Source organism: Dipteris shenzhenensis, chromosome 18 (genome assembly GCF_047967505.1).
Source record: "Dipteris shenzhenensis isolate YYH24624 ecotype China chromosome 18, Dip_SZ_1.0, whole genome shotgun sequence".
Classification (NCBI taxonomy): Eukaryota; Viridiplantae; Streptophyta; class Polypodiopsida; order Gleicheniales; family Dipteridaceae; genus Dipteris; species Dipteris shenzhenensis.
The window spans coordinates 3,670,945-3,693,418 of NC_141613.1; the positions used below are offsets into that span (position 1 = coordinate 3,670,945).

The window sequence follows — 22,474 nt, forward strand, 5'->3', positions numbered from 1 at the left end:
AATAGTAAGTTAGCCATAAGTGTTCATCATGAAAGACATATAAGTATACCTCACCACATAAAGGGTGAAATAAAAGTATGCCTTGCTTGAACCAATAAGTAAATATATACCATAAGTCATCGGAGAGGGCAAGGGACCTGACTAGTACTAGGTCTCAGGACCAAGTGGAGACCTATAGGGATGTGAGTGTGCTGACTCATCTACATCTTCTGAGTCAGCACAACATAAGCAACCCTTCCTACTCTTCCTTCCCTTACGATGAGCATGCTCAGGTGATGACCACTTAGTCGAAGGGGCTAGAGGGGATAGCTAGACAATAGGTCTAGCCGTCAGTGTAGGAGAGGGATTTGCTGAGGTCCTTTGGGATAGCAGAGAGAAGAATCTCGCTGCCTTTGCATCTGTCATCTATGCGACAAACTCATCGCTCGAGACTCCCGATGACAAAACCATGGGCTGCTAGAGCAAAAGGAGTTCCCCGAGGGTTAGTCACAATACTATGTCCAAGAGGAGTTGGGCTAGGAATAGTCATAGGGGTAGACCCCCAAGGTGTCACCTGAGTGGATTCAAAGTCATCTAAAGAGTAGAGCTCATGATGTCTCCTCCTATGAGGGTTTTCGTACTCGTCAGACGTGCGACGTGATCCCATGTCTAATTTGGGGGGATTGGAGAAATGTAGACACAAACATGAAGACGAAAAATAAAAAACAAAAAACAAGAGTGAGTAAGAAGCGAATAGACAATTAATTACTTAAGACAATTATGAAATTCAAACTCAAGAAATTATGAAAAGGCAATTAATCACTTGTGAAAATTATGAAATGACATCAATGCATAAAGGATAAATATGAAAGGACAATTATTTACTTAAGACAATTATGAAAAGCTAGTTTTGAAATGACAAATATTTATGAAAGACAAGTGGAATCCAATAAGATTTTCATATATATATATATATATATATATAATAGAGACCAAAAGTATGTGCCCAAAATTATGTATATAAAAATTATATGTCTCCAAAAGTATGCTTAAGCAAAATTTGTCTCCAATATAGGTGTACTGCTCTGCATTATTGTCCTTGGTACTTTCCTCCTCCGCACCACTAGGCGGGTCACTAAGGACCTCATCCTCCACCTCTTCTAATATGCAGTCATGCTCTTCAGCGATTGTGTACTCGCAATCCATGAATGCCTCCACACAATCCATTATGTCCTTTACACAATCATATTTGAGGATCCACTAGTCGTGGGAGGTCTCTCCACAACCTACGAAGATCTTGTAGGTTGTGTCATGATTCCTCAGCTGCCCTTGAACCACTATCCTTCAGCTTGGACCCCACCTAGAAGTAAGCACCACCACATTGTACTTCACCCAGTCACTCTCTTGCACAATCTTCTCTTTTACATGAGCTAGCAGAGAAGCTATGTCTATAATCCCTGCGACGTGGGAAACTGGGTTGGGGTTGAGAGAGGACACCCATGGGTGAGGGCATGGTTGTTCCATTTAGAATTTGTTTGACAAAAAAATTATTCAAATACGGCTAAGGAGCATGTGAAAAAAGAACCGAATACAACTAAGAAGAGGGGAAAAGAAGAGAAGCATAAGCATAAGAGAAGGAAAAACATAAGCATAAGAGAAGGAAGAGGGAAAAGAGATTGAAAGAGGGGAAAAGAGCATAAGGGAAAAATAAAGAAAGCATATGCTTATGCTTATGCATGAGCATATGAGCATAAGAGAAAAAGAGAGAAAGCACATGCTTGTGCTTATGCATGAGCATATGAGCACATGCTCATGCATAAGCATAGGCAAATACATATGCTTATGGAAAGAGGAGAAAAAGAGATTGAAGGAGAGGGGAAAAGAAGAGAAAGAAAGGAGAAGGAGAAGGAGAAGGAGAAGGAGAAAAGGCCAAATGGTTGACTTTGGTCTTCATTGTTGTTTGCACAAGTTTGAATACAAGATCCCTCTTCTCTTCCAAGAGAGTGTTTTGGGTGTTCTCTTGTTTCCATTGTAGTGCCTTTGCGTCTGCCACTCCATCCCCCTTCACTCCCCTCTTCCCTTCTTCTTCCTCTTCTCTTCTCCCTTTCCTTCGCTTGTTCTCTCTCCTCTCCCCTCTTCCCGTTCCAACTTTCTTGCATGGAGACACATTGCAACAATCTAGAGGCTGGTTGAGTGACACTTGTAGATGATTCGTTCCTTGCATTGCTCTCACAAGGACTAGCTTTGAGTGGAGGCTCCATCGGCATCTCTTCAACATCCCCATGACACGTGAGTCACCATCGAGGACCACAACATTTTTGGCTCTGTTACTAGGGAATGAAGGTATGTTTTTGTATTTACACTTGTCTTCCTTCGATATGTACCCATTGCACAAGCCTTCAAGCCTAACTTGGAGCTTGTTAGTGGAGTTGTAGGAGAAGAGAGAGGGAGGAAGTGAGAGATTTGGACGAAAAAGTAGGAAAACTTTTTTTTTTGTTGGAAAGTCATTTTGGAGCATTTGAAGCTTGTTTCTGATGCTTTTTAGTGTTTTGAGTTGATAGAAACTTAGTGTCATGTGAGATTGCTAAGGAGTGTGTGAGGTCCAAACACATCAAAAAACAAAAAAAATGTTGATTCTTGCCAAATTTTGAAGTTGTTTTGTGTTCTAGAACTCACCCTTCATGAAATCTTGCATTTTGGCTTTCAAAAGTTGGTTTTCTTTCAAGTTTTTTTCATTGAGTAGGTAGATTAGGTAGTTTAGCATCCCCCATCATAAAAAAACATAAACAAAACTTCCAAATCTTCACAAATCATCAAAAACTAGTCAACAAAAGTGTGTGTTCTTATCCCCACGAGTCAATACAATAGCACTATCCCATCGACTAGTGCCATAACCATATCCCACCGATCAAACTTGCATTGAACCATCGCCATAGCTCTATCCTGCTGACTTACATTGACCCAGTGCCATGACTGTATCCCACCAGTCAAACTTGCATTGACCCATTGCCTTAGCGTTATCCCGCCGATTGTTGCTTTAACTCTATCATGTTGGCCTAACAAATATCAGTAGCTAGTCCACCACCCTAATTAATTACTGTCAGTCAGCTATCCTATCGGTCAAACTTGCATTGACCTAGTGCTATAAGGCGATCCTGTTGGATGTTGCCATAGCTCTGTCTTGCCAACCATTGCCATAGCTATATCCTATTGGTCGTTGCCATAGCTCTATCCTGTCATTCATTGCTTTAACTCTATCTTGCCGACTTGCTACCTTGATGGTATCGTCGCCATAGCTCTATCCCACTAGCCATCACCATAGCTCTATCCTGGTCATTTTGCCATAGCTCTATCCCCACGGCCATAGGCATAGCTTTGGGAACAAAAAAAAAGCATAAAAAATTAGATGAAAATTAGGGCCCCGAGAATCAAGAAATGATGAAATTTGCATGCAAATTGCATTGAAATAAACCCCATTTCGCCACCCCTTAACCCCATGTTGAGGTGAACTCAACCTAGAATTGAGGCCTCAACCATGCCAATGAACACATGATCTTGAGATTAAGAAGAGTCCTACAAGATCACCTTGAGCCTATAGACAGTGCCTCAAATACCATCTTGCAAACCTCCATACCTACCTTGGCATCCTCAGGGTCAATAAGCTCAAAAGTCAGTTCTCACTCATTGCAAGAACCACCACTTGCTAAATTATCCAGCTCGGAGGAGTCCCTGAGTCAAGACGGAGACATGGGTGAACCCTCCAATGTTAGAGCCTCAATAGCTATGGACTCCATCCCCATTGATCTCCACTCTCCTACCCTATCTACTGTAGCAGCCACATTAAGGAAAAAATTTCCAATATCATGGATTGGTTTAGAGCAAACCCAGTAGAGTGGTTGAACCCATTTGCTAGATAGACTAGGGCAATGCCAGAGGCTCAAATGCCAGCCCAACCACCGATGTCAAAAGAAATACTCAAGGAGCCAAGTCCCACAAAACCTGATGGCAATCAACCCCCATCAAACCAATTCTTTGATGATAGACAATCCTATGGGGAGGGATTTGGACCCACATTCTCACTAGGGGCCCAAAATCTAGAGCAAAGGGGTTAAAGGAGTAACCCTGAAGGTCATCAGTTAAGACCCTCCACCTCAGAATCCCCTATGATGCCTCCTTGGCAACAAAACATGGGAGATATTCCCTACCCAACAAGTGCCCCTCATAAGCCTATGCCTGCAAGGGACATACCAAGACCTCCAGTCCAACCTGTTAGGCCCAACCTGACCCAAGTCACAATGCAAATGCCTACCAGTGGGCCTAGATCCTCCCATCCCAACCTCATGTCATCCAATCCATGGAACCCTTCATTAGGACCACCAATGTATGGGACATTGCCCACCATTCCACAACCTCCTCTTGTATTGCAAACGGTCCTTAGAGATGAAGCTATGAGAGTTTTAGTGCAAGCAATGGGAAGGGGGGTTGCCACTCCACCACTAATGTTTCCAGGATGGGATACCAATCCCTCAAGGAGCAAACCTATCACAATCTCTATGCTAATCACCAAGTTTGTAGGGGAAGGAGACCCAATCTCCCACGTTGAGGGATTTGAACAAATCTATGACACTTTTGGTGGTATCGGGGATCTAGACAAGGTGAATGCTTTTAGTTTGAGTCTTGATGGCAAGGCTAGACAATGTTTTAGAGCCTTAAACCCTAAGGAGAAAATAAATTGGGATACATTGCATAAATCCTTCACTCTGGGGTTTGCCCCCAATTATGGCATGTGAAGCCTGCTTAGCCAGCTTTATCAAATGAAATAGAAGGAACTGAGTCCTTAACAGACTTCACTAGGATTAAACATCTTAACTTGCAATGTGAACCCCATTAGAGGATGAGTGATGTGCGGCTTCTACCATGCTTCCCCATAGGGCTATGGAATGCTAAGCTGCATGATCATTTGTTTGCTATGAATCCCACATCGGTTTGAGCTATACAGTAAGACCGCAATATGCTTAGGGGATAACATGAGGGAGACACCCCAAAAGGATAAATCCTCTGCTTCCTCTGACATGTCCCAAATGGCATAGGATTCAACCACAGAAGCAACTAGGGATGCAAGCATTATGCCCAAGGTGCTCAACCTGGAAGACTTGGCCACAGATCTATTCAACAAGTAGAGCCAACAATGCAATATAGAAGCACCAGAAGATGCTCCTAGCAACCCCCATCTCCTTCCATAAAGAGATAACATATGGTGTGGGGTATGCATTGGAAATCATCCCACTAAGGAATGCCCTCATCTTAGATCCAAGCCAAACACTCTACTGTGCCCATTGTGTTCGTTGGGGAAATCATGACACATCCCAATGTCATTATACTAGGGTGATTCCTCAACCTAGGCATCAACAAAAGCCGCATCTTCCATTGCCTGCACCCCCCAATCCATCAATCAGGCACAATTAGCAATACAAGGAGCCACACAAGGGCTCAAAATACTCCATTACCCCCCCTGGTACTAGGACCTCAACCACCACCTCCATGAATTACTCCCTTGAATCAAGTATTGGTGGAAGAGCTACCTAGTGATTGGGGAGACCCTAGACCTACCTTTAGTGGAAACAAATATACCCAAAATGGTGACAATGCAAATCAGTGTAGAATTATAAGTCACTACATTATACAAGGTGACCAACACATTTTGGTCTACCAAATGGTACCGATTCCTCAAAAAATGGGAGATAGGAACAACTTGACCAAGGTACAACCCATTCAATGCCATATGTGTCAAGGGCCACACCTAGCCAATGAGTGTCCATATAAGGGGTAATCTAAGCAGCCAATCACATGTGCACCAGCATCTAATACACCACTTCCATTGTGCACTGGGTGTGGTGTGGACCATCTTTTTAAGGATTGCTCGATGAGAAGGCCATCTAAGTCCACAAGCCTTAACTTGTTAAGCATTGGTAGAGGCCAAGTGTCATCAATACCCTTGAATGTAATCACAAGGTTGCAAGCTAAAGCTTTTAATAAAGAGCTTTGCAAACAAGCCAAAAGGGATAAAGCTAGTACATCACAGCCTAGAGATGCAACTAAATCAGCACAAGTAAGCACTAAGGGTGCAATGAAGATTGGAAAGGGAAAAAATAAGGTCATCATCCAACCAAGACGGGTCAGATGAAGATACAGCCACCCTAGGAACATCATCTTCCTCTGATGATACTCTCTTAACCGGTACCAGCAACAACCACCTGTGTGAGGCAAATGAGGCACCAATAATGGCTTCAACCCATGGCCAAGCTACAACACCTAAGGGTCATGGTGTATATTCCAACCCATGGGTGGGGAAACAAGGTCTCCCTGAGGCAAATAAATTTGTACACAAGTGCCAAGAGGAATGTCAGCAGAGTCTCAAAGTAGGCAAGAGTACTGATACAATTCATCCTAGATATGAGATAAATGCTCAAGCCTCAAAAGCATTACAAATACTTGAAAGGGTAGAGGAAGAAGGTGTGTCATGCCCTTCAACAAGATCCACCCTAATGCAATGGATGTTTGAAGAAGACCCTACTTTGCAACATGACAATGTGTCCTTTTATGGCTTAGAAGAGTCTAAATCAATAGGCATGGAATCTATCACTGGTCCTTGAGGCATTGCAGGATTAGCCTCATTCTTATCCACTAAGATCAAAATGCCCATCGTGACACTATTATGGGGTAATCCTACTCTATGGAAAGACCTCTCAGATTGGATGAATCTTGATAATGTTAAATCTCCCAATCATGCTCAAGAACTTCCAAGGGTGCCAATCAACAAATTGGGCCAATATTTTGAGAGTGTTGATAGGAACGCATTGATACGCATCTCCTTCCATGATAAGAAACCTATGGCAATCTTAGCCAGAGGAGTAGGTGTTAGCATCATCACAAAATAATGCTGGGAAAAGTGGGGAAGCCCCGACCAAGAGAGTGCTTTCTTGGTACTTAAATTAGCTCATGGAGGCACGGCTCAGAGGCACGGCTCATCCCATAGGAGTACTCAAGGACATTAAAATTGACATTCATGCAGTCATGTATGTAGTCATCTTTTGATTGGCTAGTCTTTCTAGCTGGACTTTATTTTCTACATACTTCCTTCCTCTTCCCTTTGGCCTATCTTTTGGGTTTTTTTCCCAAATGTGAAGGATGACCTATAGCTTAAGAGTGGGTAATGCACATTTATGTACAAGATCATAAGTTGTACTAATTATACATGCACCTACTATGTAGTCATTGTACTACCCACACAAGCACATACTACTTTGATTCTTTTGAGTTTCAGATGCTATCATATGCACCAAATAATATTGCACCAAACCTTAAGGGCATTAGGGGGAAACCCTGACCCTAGCGCTAAGGGGTTCTCATGTATATATTCATCTTTATATTTAATAAAGCATAGTGTACAGGTAGCTGTATCTTGTGCACCCCTCCCTCCTCTCTGCTCAAGACCTTTCATCTTATCAAGGAATCAAGACCTCCTTGTGTGAGGCATCCCCATTGTGAGATCTTTGTGAGGTTCATCCATTAGAGAGATTTTTTGGTTTGAGATAGAAATCCCTTACCCTTATCAAGGTGAAATCCCTTGTTTCATCAAGGTGTATCATTCCAAGCTATGGAGAGTGAGATATGATCATTTTTGTATTGAGGTTCTTTCTATGAGAAACATAGATTCTGTTCTCTCTTTTTTGGTATATTTCTAAGGTTTTCTTTGAGATGTTGTTTGAGATTAGCTATGGTTATCAGCAATAGCCAATAGCTCAATTGGCTACTTTAGCACCTATAACCATCTTGGTAGCTCCTGACTCAAAAACTTAAGCAAGCTCCAGCTAAGAAAAAAACAACAAAAAATAGCACCAAGCAACACCAGCACAGTAGGAAGGAAAGAAGATCAAGGAAGCAAAAGTTGTTGCTCGGGGGGTGCACTACTAGTAGGAACCCCTAGGTATCATGTGTGTTCAAGGGGTATTTAAAAAACCCCTCAACTAAAAAAAATTCCTCAATAAATATACCCCTCTTTACTTATGAACTAATGGATTTTTTTCTAAAGTTTAATCAAAAAACCCCGCTTGTTATTCTAAATCTATTAAAAATTTCCCAAAAGCTCCATTAAAATATCCCTCCTTTTAAATGCACGTGGTATATTAAAATTTGGTGAGGTGAACCCCCCAAGAGTTGTTGAGACAACAAGAGGAGTTTGAGCAATATAAAATTCTGAAAGAGGAGGAGATCCAATAGCTCACTAAACAGTTGACAATGTAGAAGAAGTGTTTACCAACAGTGCAAAAATGGCTTAGTAAAATGAAAGATGCATTTTTTACTCAGTTGCAAAGACTATCTGAAGATTATGTGTAGTTACAAGTTCATACAATGATTGGTAAAGAAATAATTAAAGCATTGGAGGATGTAGAGATCCAACTCAAAGCTATGACAGATGAAGTGGATGGAGTATTTATGATAGGGGAAGAAATTGGTGAGCTAAAGATTTAGTTGATTGGAAACATCACAAACCTTTTGGACCAATTTGAAGAGTAGATTGATGGTAGTGGCTCAAAGGCCGTATGAGGCTTTTGCCTTAGCTTCTTATGCAGTAGAGGTACTTAGGACAAAGAATGAGAATCTAGAAGCTTAGTTGAAGAAGGCAAAGGAAGTACACTCAAGAAAATCCAAGGAAGCAATGGATCCTCAAACTAACCTTGATTTTTAGATTTCTTTATTTGATGTGCAGGGTACAAGTAAAAGAGTAGGTAAAGAAGTGGAGATTGAAGATGCAAATGCAGTTATCAAAGATGTTGCTAATAGAGATGTAAAGACTACTATACAAGAACTTGATGCAGACATGCTAACAACTAAATCAAATAAAGAACCTAAAGTTCAACACTTCAATATCCTACAGCATAATACAATTATTGGAAGTATCTGTAGCAGTGATTGGAGGTACCTGCAACAAAAGTAGAAGAATTTTATGAGACCAATGTTCCCTATCAGTCTATTAAAGACAAAGTTGGTGGAGATTTTGAGCTCATCTCACCAAAAATGATAGCCTTGGGATTGATCTAAACTTTTTCAAGGAATATCTTCTATAAAGTGTTCGTGTCAAATCAAAAACCCTATCCAGTAGAAGTACCAAGTGTTAGGGGTTAGTTAGAGACCTACAACTAGCTCTAGTCCTAAGTAGTACTCTTAGGTGTTAGTTGTCATAGTTAGCATACTTAAAATAGCTATTCAAATATATGCATGTAGCTTCTATGCTCATGCTTATGAGCCTCTGGAGTTCGACAAGATTCAGAGATTGATCGGATTGCAATGATGCTCTATTTACTAATTCTATAATGATCTTTTGCTATGATCTGATAATTGTTAAATTACACGATGCAGCGGAACAAAAACTAAACAAAGAATAGAGAGTACACAGCAAACTAGAGGGGAACAAAATTTTCCTTCAATACTGATGTAGTACGGATGATGGCTCCGTCCACCCATGCACTCCCACAGTGGAGCTTAGATGGTGATCTAGACAAACACAAGGTGAAGAGCTACTAGCTGGAAGATTTGATCTGGTGCAATGGACTGGGGAGGTCGCCTCTTTATAGCTATGAGGGCGGTAGTCAAATCAATGTAGTCGGTGGAACTAACCTACTCAGTGAAGCCGACCAATCAACCTAGTTGGTGGAACCGACTAGTCGTCATTGGAATATTCAAGGAATATTCCCTATACCGTCGCAAGAATAAGGGGCTCCCACATAATCACCTTTCTACCATCAACGGTCTCATTGATAGACCTCATCCGACATGCAAGTTAGGATCCATCCAGTGTTTCGGGCTCACACATGGCTTCTCCTCATATGGGGGCCTTACAACTTGAGCATCTTGAACCACTGGTGGTTACCAGGAGGGTGGGGCATTGAGCATATCTAACAACCCCCCTGAATGTCCACCCGCAAGTGAACTACCCTCTCAGCCCAATGTTGCATCTTTGAAGATGACCTTAAAGCTGATCCTTCTCAAGTGCTTTGGTGAAGATATCTGCTCCATTTTTCTCTGTTGGACATAGTGATACTGAATCTCTATATGTTTTGTGCGTGCATGAAATACTGGATTTTTAGCAATGGCCATGCAACTTTGATTGTCGCACCTCAACATAGTTGCCTCATCCTCTTGCACTCCCATGTGCCATAAGATCCTCCTCAGCCACACTGCTTCACAAGTAGCAAAACATGCTACCTTGTACTCAGCCTTCGGTGGAAGACAATGCCACTGTTGGTTGTTTCTTACTGATCCAAGAGAAGATACCTGAACCTAAAGAGAAACAATATCCATAAACTAATTTCCTAGAATCAACACCTCCAACCCAATCTGAGTCACAATGACCAGCCAAGGAAGTGCCCATACCATAAGTGATGCCATAATCAAGAGTGCCCCTCCCATACCTGAGCACCTGCATCCCGACATTCCAATGATTCTCCTGAGGCTTATTGGATAACCTACTCAAAATGCCAATAGCAAAACTGATGTTTGGTCTGGTGTTGCATAGATAGATGAGACTGCTAACCAACTTCCTATACCTCCTGATGTCTACTAGGCATCCTCCATAGTAGCCTCACATTTACCTCCATAGGTGTAGCTATCTCCTTGCACTCAGACATACCAAATGCCTTCAAGATCTCCCTTGCATATTTCTGGTGAGAGATAAAGATCTTGCTTGGCCCTTGCCAAACTTCAATCCCCAAACAGTAGTGCATCAATCCTAAGTATGTCATCTCAAACTCTGTGCTCAATGCCTTTCTAGTCTATTGGATCATGTCTTCATAGTCACCTATAATAAGGAGATCATCCACATATAGAACAATAATAGCATATTTTCCACCTTTCCGTACACTTATAAGTTAGCATCTGAGGCACATCTTTTGAAGTTTAATTTATGAAAGAATTTGTCTATCCATTGGTACCATGCTCTTGGGGCCTGTTTCAACTTGTACAGAGCCTTCTTCAGCTTACATACCTTGTTCTTAGAATGGGGGGGATCAAATCTAGGTAGTTGAGCCACGTACACCTCCTCCTTGAGGTCACCATTCAAGAATGCTAATTTTACGTCCATTTGATAAACTGGCCTTTTTTTATGGGCAGCCACCGATAGTACTGTGTGAATAGTGGTCATTCTGGTAGTCGGAGCACAAAATTCCTGAAAATCAAACCCTTCAACCTGCAAAAATCCTTGTGCAACCAATCTAGCTTTGTACTTTTCCAAAGTCCCATTGGCCTTGTACTTTACCTTCCGAACCCACTTGGTGCCAATAATCTTTCTGTTCGGTGGTCGATCTACCAGCTCCCAAGTTTCATTCTTCATGATGTTGTCATATTCTACTTGCATAGCATTTTTTCAATCTCGGTCTACAAGTGGTTCCTCCAAACTTGCAGGCTCCTTTACTTCTGCAATAATCTCAGCCACAAGGCCATATTGACTATGTGAGCAAAAGCCCTCTTGCTCCTCGATTCTCTAAGATCGCCTTGGTCCATCTACATGCTACTCAATAGACATAGGCATTTGGTTATCATGGTTGTAGAGCTACATTACCCATTGCAGCAATGGCTTTTCTGGTGGTATAACAATAGGTTGGTGACATACCTTCATCATCTGATATTTCCTCTGCCTTTATAGCTCTTGGGATAGGTCCATAGGGAATTACATCTTGGCTTGATGATGATAAAGTGGAATAGATCTTCTTTGCCTCCACTGCATGTGGCTGCTCCCTGAATACCACATCGCAGCTCGCTATGATCTTCTTTGCCTCTCTATCATACAACTTATAGGCATTCTTCTCATCACAATAGCCTAAGAAGATACATCTGGTGCTTTTTGGTTGTAGCTTGTTTCTCTCTTTGTTTGGTACATGCGCATAGCGTTCACACCCAAACGTTCTGAAGTGGGAGACAGATGTCTTCTTATCGTTGTAAGCCTCATGTGGTGTTTTACCTTTGGGTGCCTTTGTATAACTGCGATTAAGGATGTAAACCGCAGTATTGACAGCCTTAGCCCAAAAGTGGTTTGGCAATCTAGCACCTTTCAACATACACCTCCCCATCTCCAAGGTGGTCTACATTAGGCATTCAACAACTGAATTTTGATGAGGCATATGTGGTGTCATCATTTGTCGCTTAATCCCTTTGCTCTTGCAAAAATCTCCAAACTATGTAGAAATAAACTCACCACCACCATCCGATCTAATTTTCTTCACTTTTCTCCCTATTTCATTTTCAACAAGCTATAGCCATTCTTTCAATTTACCAAAAGCTTGAGCCTTTTTGCAAAGAAAGTACACCCACATCTTCCTACTATAATCATTGACAATCAATAAAAAGTAGGAAGATGCTCCCAAGGCCTGTGTAGGCATCTGACTACACAAGTCAATATGCACCAACTCTAGAGGAGCGTTTGCTCTATTCTTGCCTTCTTGTGGGAATGCCTTTCTCTGTTGCCATCATGCAAGCTTCACACAGTTCTTTGATTTCTCCTACTGCAGGTAAGTGAACAACCATACCTTGCTTCTACATCTCCTTCAACACTTCAAATCCGATGTGGTTGAATCTTTCGTGCCAAAGTCTACTTATGCCCACTCCATCGGTGGCTGTAAGGGCACTTAGCTCATACAAGTTGTTCCTCCTTACTCCTGTGCCAACAAGATTGCCAGCACTATCTAGAATTTTTGCTCCTGTCTTGTTGAACCTCACCTCATGGTCAAGGTCAGTTATGGAAGCAACTGATAGCAAATTTCTCTTGATTTTTCGAACATACAGCACATTACATAGTTTCTTAACATCTCCATTTATAGAAACAAATGAAACCATACCTGTACCCTCAACAGAGGGCATTTTGTGTTATTTCCAACTGACGTAGTGATGGGTTCCTATAGAGGCTACATGGAACAATATAGACCCTTCTTGCAGGTCATGTGACAGGAGGTACCACTATCCAACACCCATGAATCAATGGGGTTGATGCTTCTTGATCTGAGGAACACTCTTCCTCAATGGTGAGAAATACATCCAGCTCTGCTTCTGCTATGTTAGCTGTCTCTTTCCCCTTATCTGTCTTCTTCAAGGTACCATTCTTTTCGTCTACTTTCTTGACCTAGTAATCTGCAATCACATGGCCCTTCTTCTTGCAATAGAAGCATTCTCCCTAAAACTTATTCTTGTCGCCCTTCTTCTTTTGTCACCACTAGTAGAGGACTCACTTTTGGTGGAGGAACCACTTTTTCCTTTTGCAATGGCAAAGAATGCATCATCCCCACTGCCGCCTCCATCTCGAGCTTTAAGCCTCCTCCATAAGTAAAGCATAGAACTCCTCAAATGACAATGGTTGGGGTATCACTGGAGTATTAAGCGTTGTTACCAACCCATCAAACATTGGTGGACATATCCAAAGACACCGCCGAGCTAGCTCTTCGTCGCTAGTCTTTTGTATCCCAACACCAACCATCTGCTCATGCAAATTTTTGATTCAGGTTATGAACGCCTCCGCTATGTCTCCTTCATTAAAATTCTTAGCTACTGTAAGCTGATTCTCTAGGTTCTGGATCCTTGTCTGATTCCACGTCTCATACTGACTCTTCAATATGTTCCACAGGCCACAGTTGCCTTAGATGTATGCTGAATCAAGGTCAAAACACTATCAGTAGTACTTATAACACGTCACACTGAACATTTGCGTTCCTACATTTCCAAGCTTGTAGAAGGTCGACATTAGGAGGTATCATACTCCCCGGATTCGCTAGGTTAGGGGCTCCTTTTGGTTCTGGGTCAGTCCCTAGTACTATCTCCAAAAGCTCATATGAGTCCAGAATAGCAATAATTTTAAACTTTCACAAAGTGTAGTTCATATCATCTAGCTTGCCTTCAGTGTAGTTCATACCATCTAGATTGTTGGTGTAGTAGAGGATCTGTTGAACTCGAGCTGCTTCTTGTTGCTATCACTCTGTATGCTGTTGAAACCCTCGCCTCTCTTCTATTCTTTAATCCTTAGAGCGGCCTATGCTCTGATACCATGTTAAATTACACGACGTAGTGGAACAAAAATTGAACAAAGAATAGAGAGTATAGAGCAAACTAGAGAGGAACAAAATTTTCCTTTAGTACTGATATAGTATAGATGAAGGCTCCATCCACCCATGCGCTCCCACAGTGGAGCTTAGATGGTGATCTAGACAGATACTATGTGAAGAGCTACTTGCTAGAAGATCTCTGCTAGAAGATTTGATCTGGTGCAATGGACTGGGGAGGTCGCCTCTTTATAGCTATGAGGGCGGTAATCGGATCAGCGTAGTCGATGGAACCGACCTAGTTGGTGAAGCCGACCAGTCAACCTAGTCGGTGGAACCGACTAGTTGTCCATGAAATATTCAGGAAATATTTCCTATACTGTTGCAAAAATAAGGGGCTCCCACACAATCACCTTTCTACCATCAATGGTCTCGTTGATAGACCTCATCTGACATGCAAGTCAAGATCCATCCAGTGTCCCAGGCTCACACATGGCTTCTCCTCATATGGGGGCCTTACAACTTGAGCACTCGGACCATTGGTGGTTACCAAGAGGGTGAGGCATTGAGCATATCTAACCATAATGATGAATATAAGGAGACAATTTTAGATCAATATCAGCTATTTCCAATGTGCCATTGAATAATTATTTGTTTCAAGTTATATCTTGATGGGAGGGGTTTTTTGAAGTATAATGTAGAAGTGCTCTGGGTATAGCCACCTTGAACACCTTTCAACCTCCAATGGAGGCAAAACCCTTCATTAACCCAACCATGATGATACACATTCCTTTCATACAAACACTTAAGCCTATGTCTCTCACCAGAATAGAACCCGAGGTCCTAAGCTACACTTATACTACAAAAGAAGACAACAATATATCTCTCGGTGATAAAAAGCCTTGGAAACCTGCATATTAAGAACACGCTGCTCTTCCTGTAGAAGCCATTGGAAAGAGCCAACACAGTGGTAAGGGGAGAAAATACAAGTCAACAAGAGAAGAAGGGACAAAGAAGCAGATTGGGAGAGCCAGCCCCCAGACAATATAGCCTTGAGAGGGAAAAAAGGAGGCTATCAAGAGGCTTCACAATCTCTCCCCAATAGATCCTGATCCAATTCAAGAAAAAGAGAAGTAAAAATAGTTAGCTATCATGCAAGGTACCAATCATAAATTCATTTTCTTTTCTTAGTGTCAATGTCTAGGGTTTGAATCATGTCATCTTCAAGCAATGGATTAGGAAGTTCAGATTAAAGTCAGAATTTTTAGGTATAGAGGCAATTCAACTATAGGAGTAGGTGAGGACTTAGTAGGCTCTCTAGGAAGATCTCTCAATACATGACAAGAAAGTGGAATTAGAGTAGAGTTTAGACATAAGCATCTAAAGAGTGACATTTTTTCACTCTATGCACCAAACTCTACAAGAGAGAACCTTGCTATCAGAGTTGTGCTCTTTTGGTGAGGATACTATTCTCTTGGGAGATTTCAACATGGTACAGGCTAGCATGGATAGATGGAATAGTTTGGGAGCCATCATTTGGGGAAGTGAGGCTAGAGCTTGGCAAGAGGTCAAGGAGTAAGCAGAACTGATTGACATCTCCAACATCAAAATCTAGAACCGTAATCGAAGCCAATTAATGGGAGACCCTATGCATTATGCATACCTAATCTTGGGAGACACTCCATGTAGAGCACCAGGGCACTAGAAAGTAGTCAGATCGCAAGCACTATGGCTACTATGGCATCATAGGTTCTTCATTCTTTTTTGAAATGTTTTCATTGATTCTTCTCTCAGTTACTAACTTGATGGCTGAACGTAGGATTGAAGAAAAAATTGGGAGGCATTGATAGGATTGCAAAGGAAGTAAAGGTTTGCCTTGAAAAGGAGCAAACGCTCGCAAACCAATTGGATTGGATCATGAGGAATCCATGGGACTTCATGTCAACTTATGCCCACAAGCTATAGGAAAGAGAGAAAGTGCATGAACTCTCTCAAAGATGATAGGTGACCCCCTTTGCCACCGCATAACTGATGACAACCCCCCACCAACTGTACCAACTATGCCAACCCCTTCTCCCATCACCCCTAAAGGATGCATCCTATATGTGTAGTACAAGTGACTAGTAGCTAGAACTAATCCCTAGGGGGGGGATGCTATGTACAAACCCCATATAGCACATGCGATCAAGAGGTATTAAAAAACAAAACCCTACCTATGGATTTTTATTACCTATATGCACCCCTTTTGTAAATTTTTAGATGATTAAAGTATCCCTTATGTATGAAAACTATCACTTTTTGCATTCAAAAACTCCTTATGTATGTATATTTTCTATAGCTGCATAAAATTATATAGCCCCTTCTATCGATTGCATGTGCTACCTTACATATTTCTTAGTGAACCCCCCCCTTGAGAATTGATGCAAAAAGTGCTACATACAAACTTCAAAAGGAGAGCAGCAAAAAGCAGAGCCAATGGGACTGCTCAATACTTCCTTCGAAGATACGCCTCAGAGACATAATGAGCCCAAGCACAACATCAAGCCAAGAGATGCACATCAGACACACCATCCTTCTGACATATTGTCATTTCTCTTACCTTTAATCCTAGAATATCCATCCCAAAGGAAAAACACTAGATTCTCTAAGCAAGGATGGTCTCAGTTTCTGAAAGCAATAGTTGTATTCTTGATAGCAGTTCACTTTGACATCTTATTCACCCGCTGCTATAACCAGTCTCGCTACTACTATATTCAATTGTTGCTATATTGAGACACTGCTATACTGTTAATGCAGTGGTTGACAATGCAATAACTTCTTGAGTCACTTCATTAAGGTTAATGTAGCAACTAACATGTTAAGGTTTAGAAAGGCACAGAGATTGATTCTAATTGGGCAGCCAAGCGGAGTAGGTGAACCATGCACCTTAGGTCTACAAGGGTGATAGGAGTTAAACCCAAACCAGAAGATACACTTCCAACAACATCCTAACTAGTCCAACTAGCACCACACTTTCAGTACCATTTGAGATCTCAATGTTAAGCTCATATTCGGTGCAAGGTCTTGCACACACTAGGAATACTCAAGTTCAAAGGACACTATGAGATTCAATGCTGAGATGGGGGAAAGACCTGAAATCTAAGGGACTCTATGGGTCCCAACTCTAGCTCAGAAAGGACATAGTCCAACACCACTTCCACCATAGCCTCATGTGAATAAGGGATTCATTCTCCAATCTCATGGGATGGTTTATCTTGGCTAATCTAGACTAAATCTATCCGTTTTCCAGGAAAAATAGGTTGGTTTAGGAGCAACAAGACCACCACCAACCACAACATCTAGTGATGAACCCAACAACCCCATACCTGTAACAGCTAAGGGACCCTTAGGTCCACACGTATAGTTCTATGAGGGGGAACCCTCCTTCACAAGGACTTACGAACTCTGGGTACCTGGGTATTGGCCTCATAGTCCTGAAGGGAAGAGGGCCGATGAGTTGAACTTTAGAAATAGCACCTTTCAATATTAATGGCCCCTCATCCCAATCTATTTTCAACTTGGGGAGGAGCTCTTGAAAGCACCTCCTTCCCCACATCCTCAGGGGCTTCACCTCCCAAAACTTTTAGTGTTCCACGTGCATTCAAAAGGAGGGGCACTTTAGTTCTACTTTTGGAAAATTTTGATAGGTTTATGATAATAAGACGGGGTTTATAATTCAACTTTAGAAAAAAAATTTGTTATTAGTTCATAAGTAAATGGGCATGATTTTATTGGGAAAAAAGTTTAGGTTTTTTAAAAATAACCCTTGAATGTAGGTGATACCTAGAATTTCTTAGCGGTGCACCCCCTGAGCCCACATCTTCATCCTATAGGCTAATTTTGCTGGAATAGGCTAAGAGATCTACTAAGAATGGAAACCAAAATGGGTATAATAGACCTGCAAAGGTCAAGGAAGTTAGCCTAGCTAGTCTAGGAGAGGACCCTAACCCAATTTACATAATTGATGACCTAACTTTCGAGCAAGAACATAGGCTTGCTTGCCTTACATCATCAATTTCAAGATTATTTTGCGTGGAAGTACACAAACATGAAGGACATGCCACCAAAAGTAGTGCAACACACCATTCCTATGATCGAAAACATTAGACCAATGTAGAAACGACCCTACCCCATGAATCAAAAGTATGCAAAGATCATCTGCTAAGAGGAAAGGCAAAAGAAGATTGACGTTGGATTCATATTTGAGATCGAGCATACAGATTGGGTTTCTCCCATTGTTATAGTGGTAAAGAAGAATGAAAAGGTTAGAGTATGCATTGATCCCAAGAAGGTAAATGCCACGACCCAAGGATCATAACCCACTGCCCTTCATAGAGTAGATCTTTGAAAGAGTCGCACAGGGAAGGAAGCTTATACCTTCTTGGATGGGTTCTCAGGGTATAACCAAGTGTCTGTAGCACCACAAGATCAGCATAAAATAGACTTTACCATGGAATGGGTGGTCTATACTTTAATGGTGATGATCTTTGGACTCACAAATGCTCCCATAATGGTACAATGATTAATGGTCATTGTGTTCAAGAAATACTTGAGGGATATTAAAGTTTTTTTCTTGGATGATCTGTATGTTCACTCTAATTGGGATGATCATCTTAAGTTTTTGAGATTGGTGTTTGAAAGATCCTGTCTTTATAGAATCTCCCTCAATCCCCTCAAGTGCCAATTCTGCATAACACATGGTGTAGTACTTGGACACATAGTCTCCAAAAATGGGATCTCCAACAATTATAACAAAATCAAACTAATTTTGGGTTACCCCCACCCACCAATGCAAAGGGCATGCAGTGGTTCACCAAGCAAAGGGGCTACTATGACATATTTATTTATAATTATGTAGAGAATGCCCCTCCTTTGTACAAATTGTTAATTATATTCCATTGGAGAGAAGAATGCCAATTGTCCTATGAGACCCCAAAGTTGGTCTTGGGATGAATCCCTATTTTGCGAGCACCCAATTGGGACTTAGAGTTTCATGTCCACATTGATGCCTCAAAATTTGTGATAGGGCATGTATTGGCACATAGATCATTTCCCTAGATGGGCAAAGGCTAAGGCCACCAAGAAAGCGGATGCAAGGGCCACCACAAAGTTCCTATATGAGAATATGATATCCCGCTTTGGCCTCCCACTCAAGATTGTGATTGATAGAGGGACAAACTTCATGAATGATATAATTAAAATACTATTTGTGATATTTGGAGAACGGCAACAATGCCATTGCCCACCACAAACCCATATGGAGATTCGCATTAGTGTCATTAGTGTTAAACTCCAATGGATATTGGCATTAGTGTCATTCTCCAAAGATCAAATGAAGTTGTGTAGAATGGCACTAGTGCTAGTCTCCAAATAATAATATGAGGTTGTTGAGAATGGCACCAATGGAATTCATCACATGGATGAAGAATGTTTGGAGAATGGCACCAATGGATATTGGATTCAATGCCAACCTACCAAAGTGAAATCAACTTCAATGGGTATTGTGATTTGGATTGGTTTGGATATATGGACATTATGATACATTTTGGGTACTACATCACATAGAAACTAGATTTATCTCATGGATTAGCAAGAGGCATTAATGCAAAATGGCCCTATGATTGATGAGAGTGGAGCTCTGATAACTATGTATGGTGTTTTGTGAGTATTAATATCCTCTTAATATCTCACCAATATTCTGAAGGACTTCTAAAGTCAAAGGCCTATTGCTACAATCATAGTTGTATGATGATCCCAAGGAATCCATAATTCCATATCAGGACAAAACACAACGAGTTCCATTATATATTCATCAAGGAGATGATGAAGGATAAGCTGATCGTGTTGATCTATTTCCCATTGAGGAAAATTCTACTAGCTTTTTCACCACTTGGCACTATCTTGAGGACAAAACAAGCATCTCATGGGCGAGTGGAGCTCGATATCTCAACACCTACATGGCTGCATCTTGAGGGAGATTAGAGAAGAAGGGGTGGCAAGGGAGGTGGGGAGGGAGCTTGTAGATACTGGAGCTTTATTGGCATTTTCCAACTTGTATAGGTAGGACAATGCCTATATAGTGTCCACTCCATGCCATTTGAGTGGGAGCCGACATACTTATTCTTTTCATGCAAGTTCTATGTTCTTATCTTCTACGATCATGTATGGATGATAATTTTTATGGGTTTTGGCCTTGTCATGTTGCTATAAAATGGTGGTATTGTATTCATAGATGTAATTGCACTATACTTGAGCACATTATCATGTTATGCAATATAGTTTAGCTATGTACTTGCAGTCTAATAACGTTGGCACTTTGAAAGCTTGTGTAGGTTCATATTTAAATTCTTTGAGTCTACCCATCGGGTATACTACGTGTTAAAGTTCAAATAGGAACCTTTACCAAGGTTAGAGAGTATTTACAATAAGGATGCATTTATACCATTGGGGATGTGTAGGAGTGAGGGCCTTCTTTGTTTTGAACTTCCAAAGGTACCCATTCATCTTCCATCTTGGAGGGTTCAACATGTAGAACATGCATGTAGGAATCACATGTTGGACTTGCATGTAGGAATCGCATGTAGAACTTGCATGTAGAACATGCACGTTGGATTCCTAAGAGAGATTATTCCTAGTCTTCTCCCAGTACAAGTAGAGCTTTGCCGCTACTCTACACACACATTCTATGCTACCTAAGTCCATGTTGGCATAGAGACAACAATGACAAATGTTTTGGAGTCTACTATATCTTGCAAATGCTTGTGCTTGCCTCAATATTGCATTCACTACTAGAGTCCTCTATCAATTTGCACCTAGATCAAGGGTGACACATTGGAAGGCATGACTTTGTGTGCTTTGATATTTGAAGGGTAGCCTAGGTTATGTAGTAACCAAAGTGAAATCATCTTCCATTGGTATTATGATTCATATTGGTTTGGATATATGGACATTATGATCCATTTTTTGTACTACTTCATGTAGAAGCTAGACCTATCTCATGGATTAGCAAGAAGCAATGCCAAATGGGCTTGTCATTGATGAAAGTGGAGCACTCATAACTATGCATGGTGTCTTGTGAGTATTAATATCCTCTTAATATCTCACCTATATTCTAAAGGACTACTGAAATCAAAGGCCTACTGCTACAAGAAGAGTTGCATGGTGGTCCCAAAGACTCGATAATTCCATATCGGAACAAAACACATCGCATTTCATTATATAATAATTAGAGAGATGATGAAGGAAAGGCTGATAGTGTTGATCTATTTCCCAATGAAGGAAAACTTTACCAACATTTTCACTAAGACTCTATCTTGGGGACAAAACAATCATCTCATGGGATTCTTGAGCATAGGCCACATGTTGGGTCAATGGAGTGTTAGATATTATTGTCTCCAATGTATTTGGACTTTAAATGCATGAAAAACTTGTACAAGTATCATTACTTTGGATAGTGCATTTGTGGACACATTAAAAGGTTTGGAACTATGAGAATCTCACATGTCGCACATCTAGTTAAGGTTGACTTAATTAGTGTGGGATTTCCATGCTTGTGGGTTTATTTAGCTCAAATTTTGCATTACAAGTTCCTTTGAAGGTTGACAAGGCTCTACACTAAGCCTGATACTTTCCATAAGGTCACAAGGTCTCATCGATGTAGTTAGGTTACATGGCTATGGCAACGGTGGCTGGAAGGGGAAAGGGATCTAATATGGGAGGGATATTGATAGCTGCAATAGCTGGCTCAAGAGGGAAATGGGAGAAGGAGGTGCTACTATGATTGTCTGCCTGTTGAGGAATATGGTGCCATGAGCACATAATTAGAGGCTAAGGTATAGTATAGGACTGTATTAAAGTAGCCACTCTAGGATGTGGACTACATGATCTGAGGATGTGGATTGAGGACATCCGCAAGGAGAGATGTGAATCAGAGGATCCCACAAGTGTTGACTACTTTAAAGGATCTCTCTATAAAAGAAGCCTCTCATTGTATGGTCAACATAGATTTAAAATAGATTGATTCATAGTTGCTCATCATCTCTTCCATGGAGTTTCTTCTATGGGTTGAGCCTCCATAGTTCTTATGCTCATCTAGTTGCACTAGGTTTAGCACGATCTTACATTCTTTGACATGGTATTAGCTAATCCTATATTTGTTTAGGAATGTTTCTATATTGTAGAGAGAGAATAGAGTCCATCCATTTCTCTGCATTTGAGAAAGAAAACTTCCAAACCCATATACTGCCAACTCCTTGCTACTACTACTCAAAAATTTTAGTTCCTTTTGGTTTGTTTGCTGCATAACTTTCTCTTCTCCCACACCAGTCTCCTTTGACATGGCCACCAAGAAGCATCGCGACGGGACCGCCGATGCT

At 41.2% G+C, this 22,474-nt stretch overlaps 1 pseudogene; it reads left to right on the forward strand.

The window, feature by feature from the left end:
* Positions 1-8,560: 8,560 nt before the first annotated feature.
* Positions 8,561-22,474, forward strand: part of LOC147890713 (germin-like protein 9-3) — a 32,238-nt pseudogene continuing 18,324 nt past the window's right edge.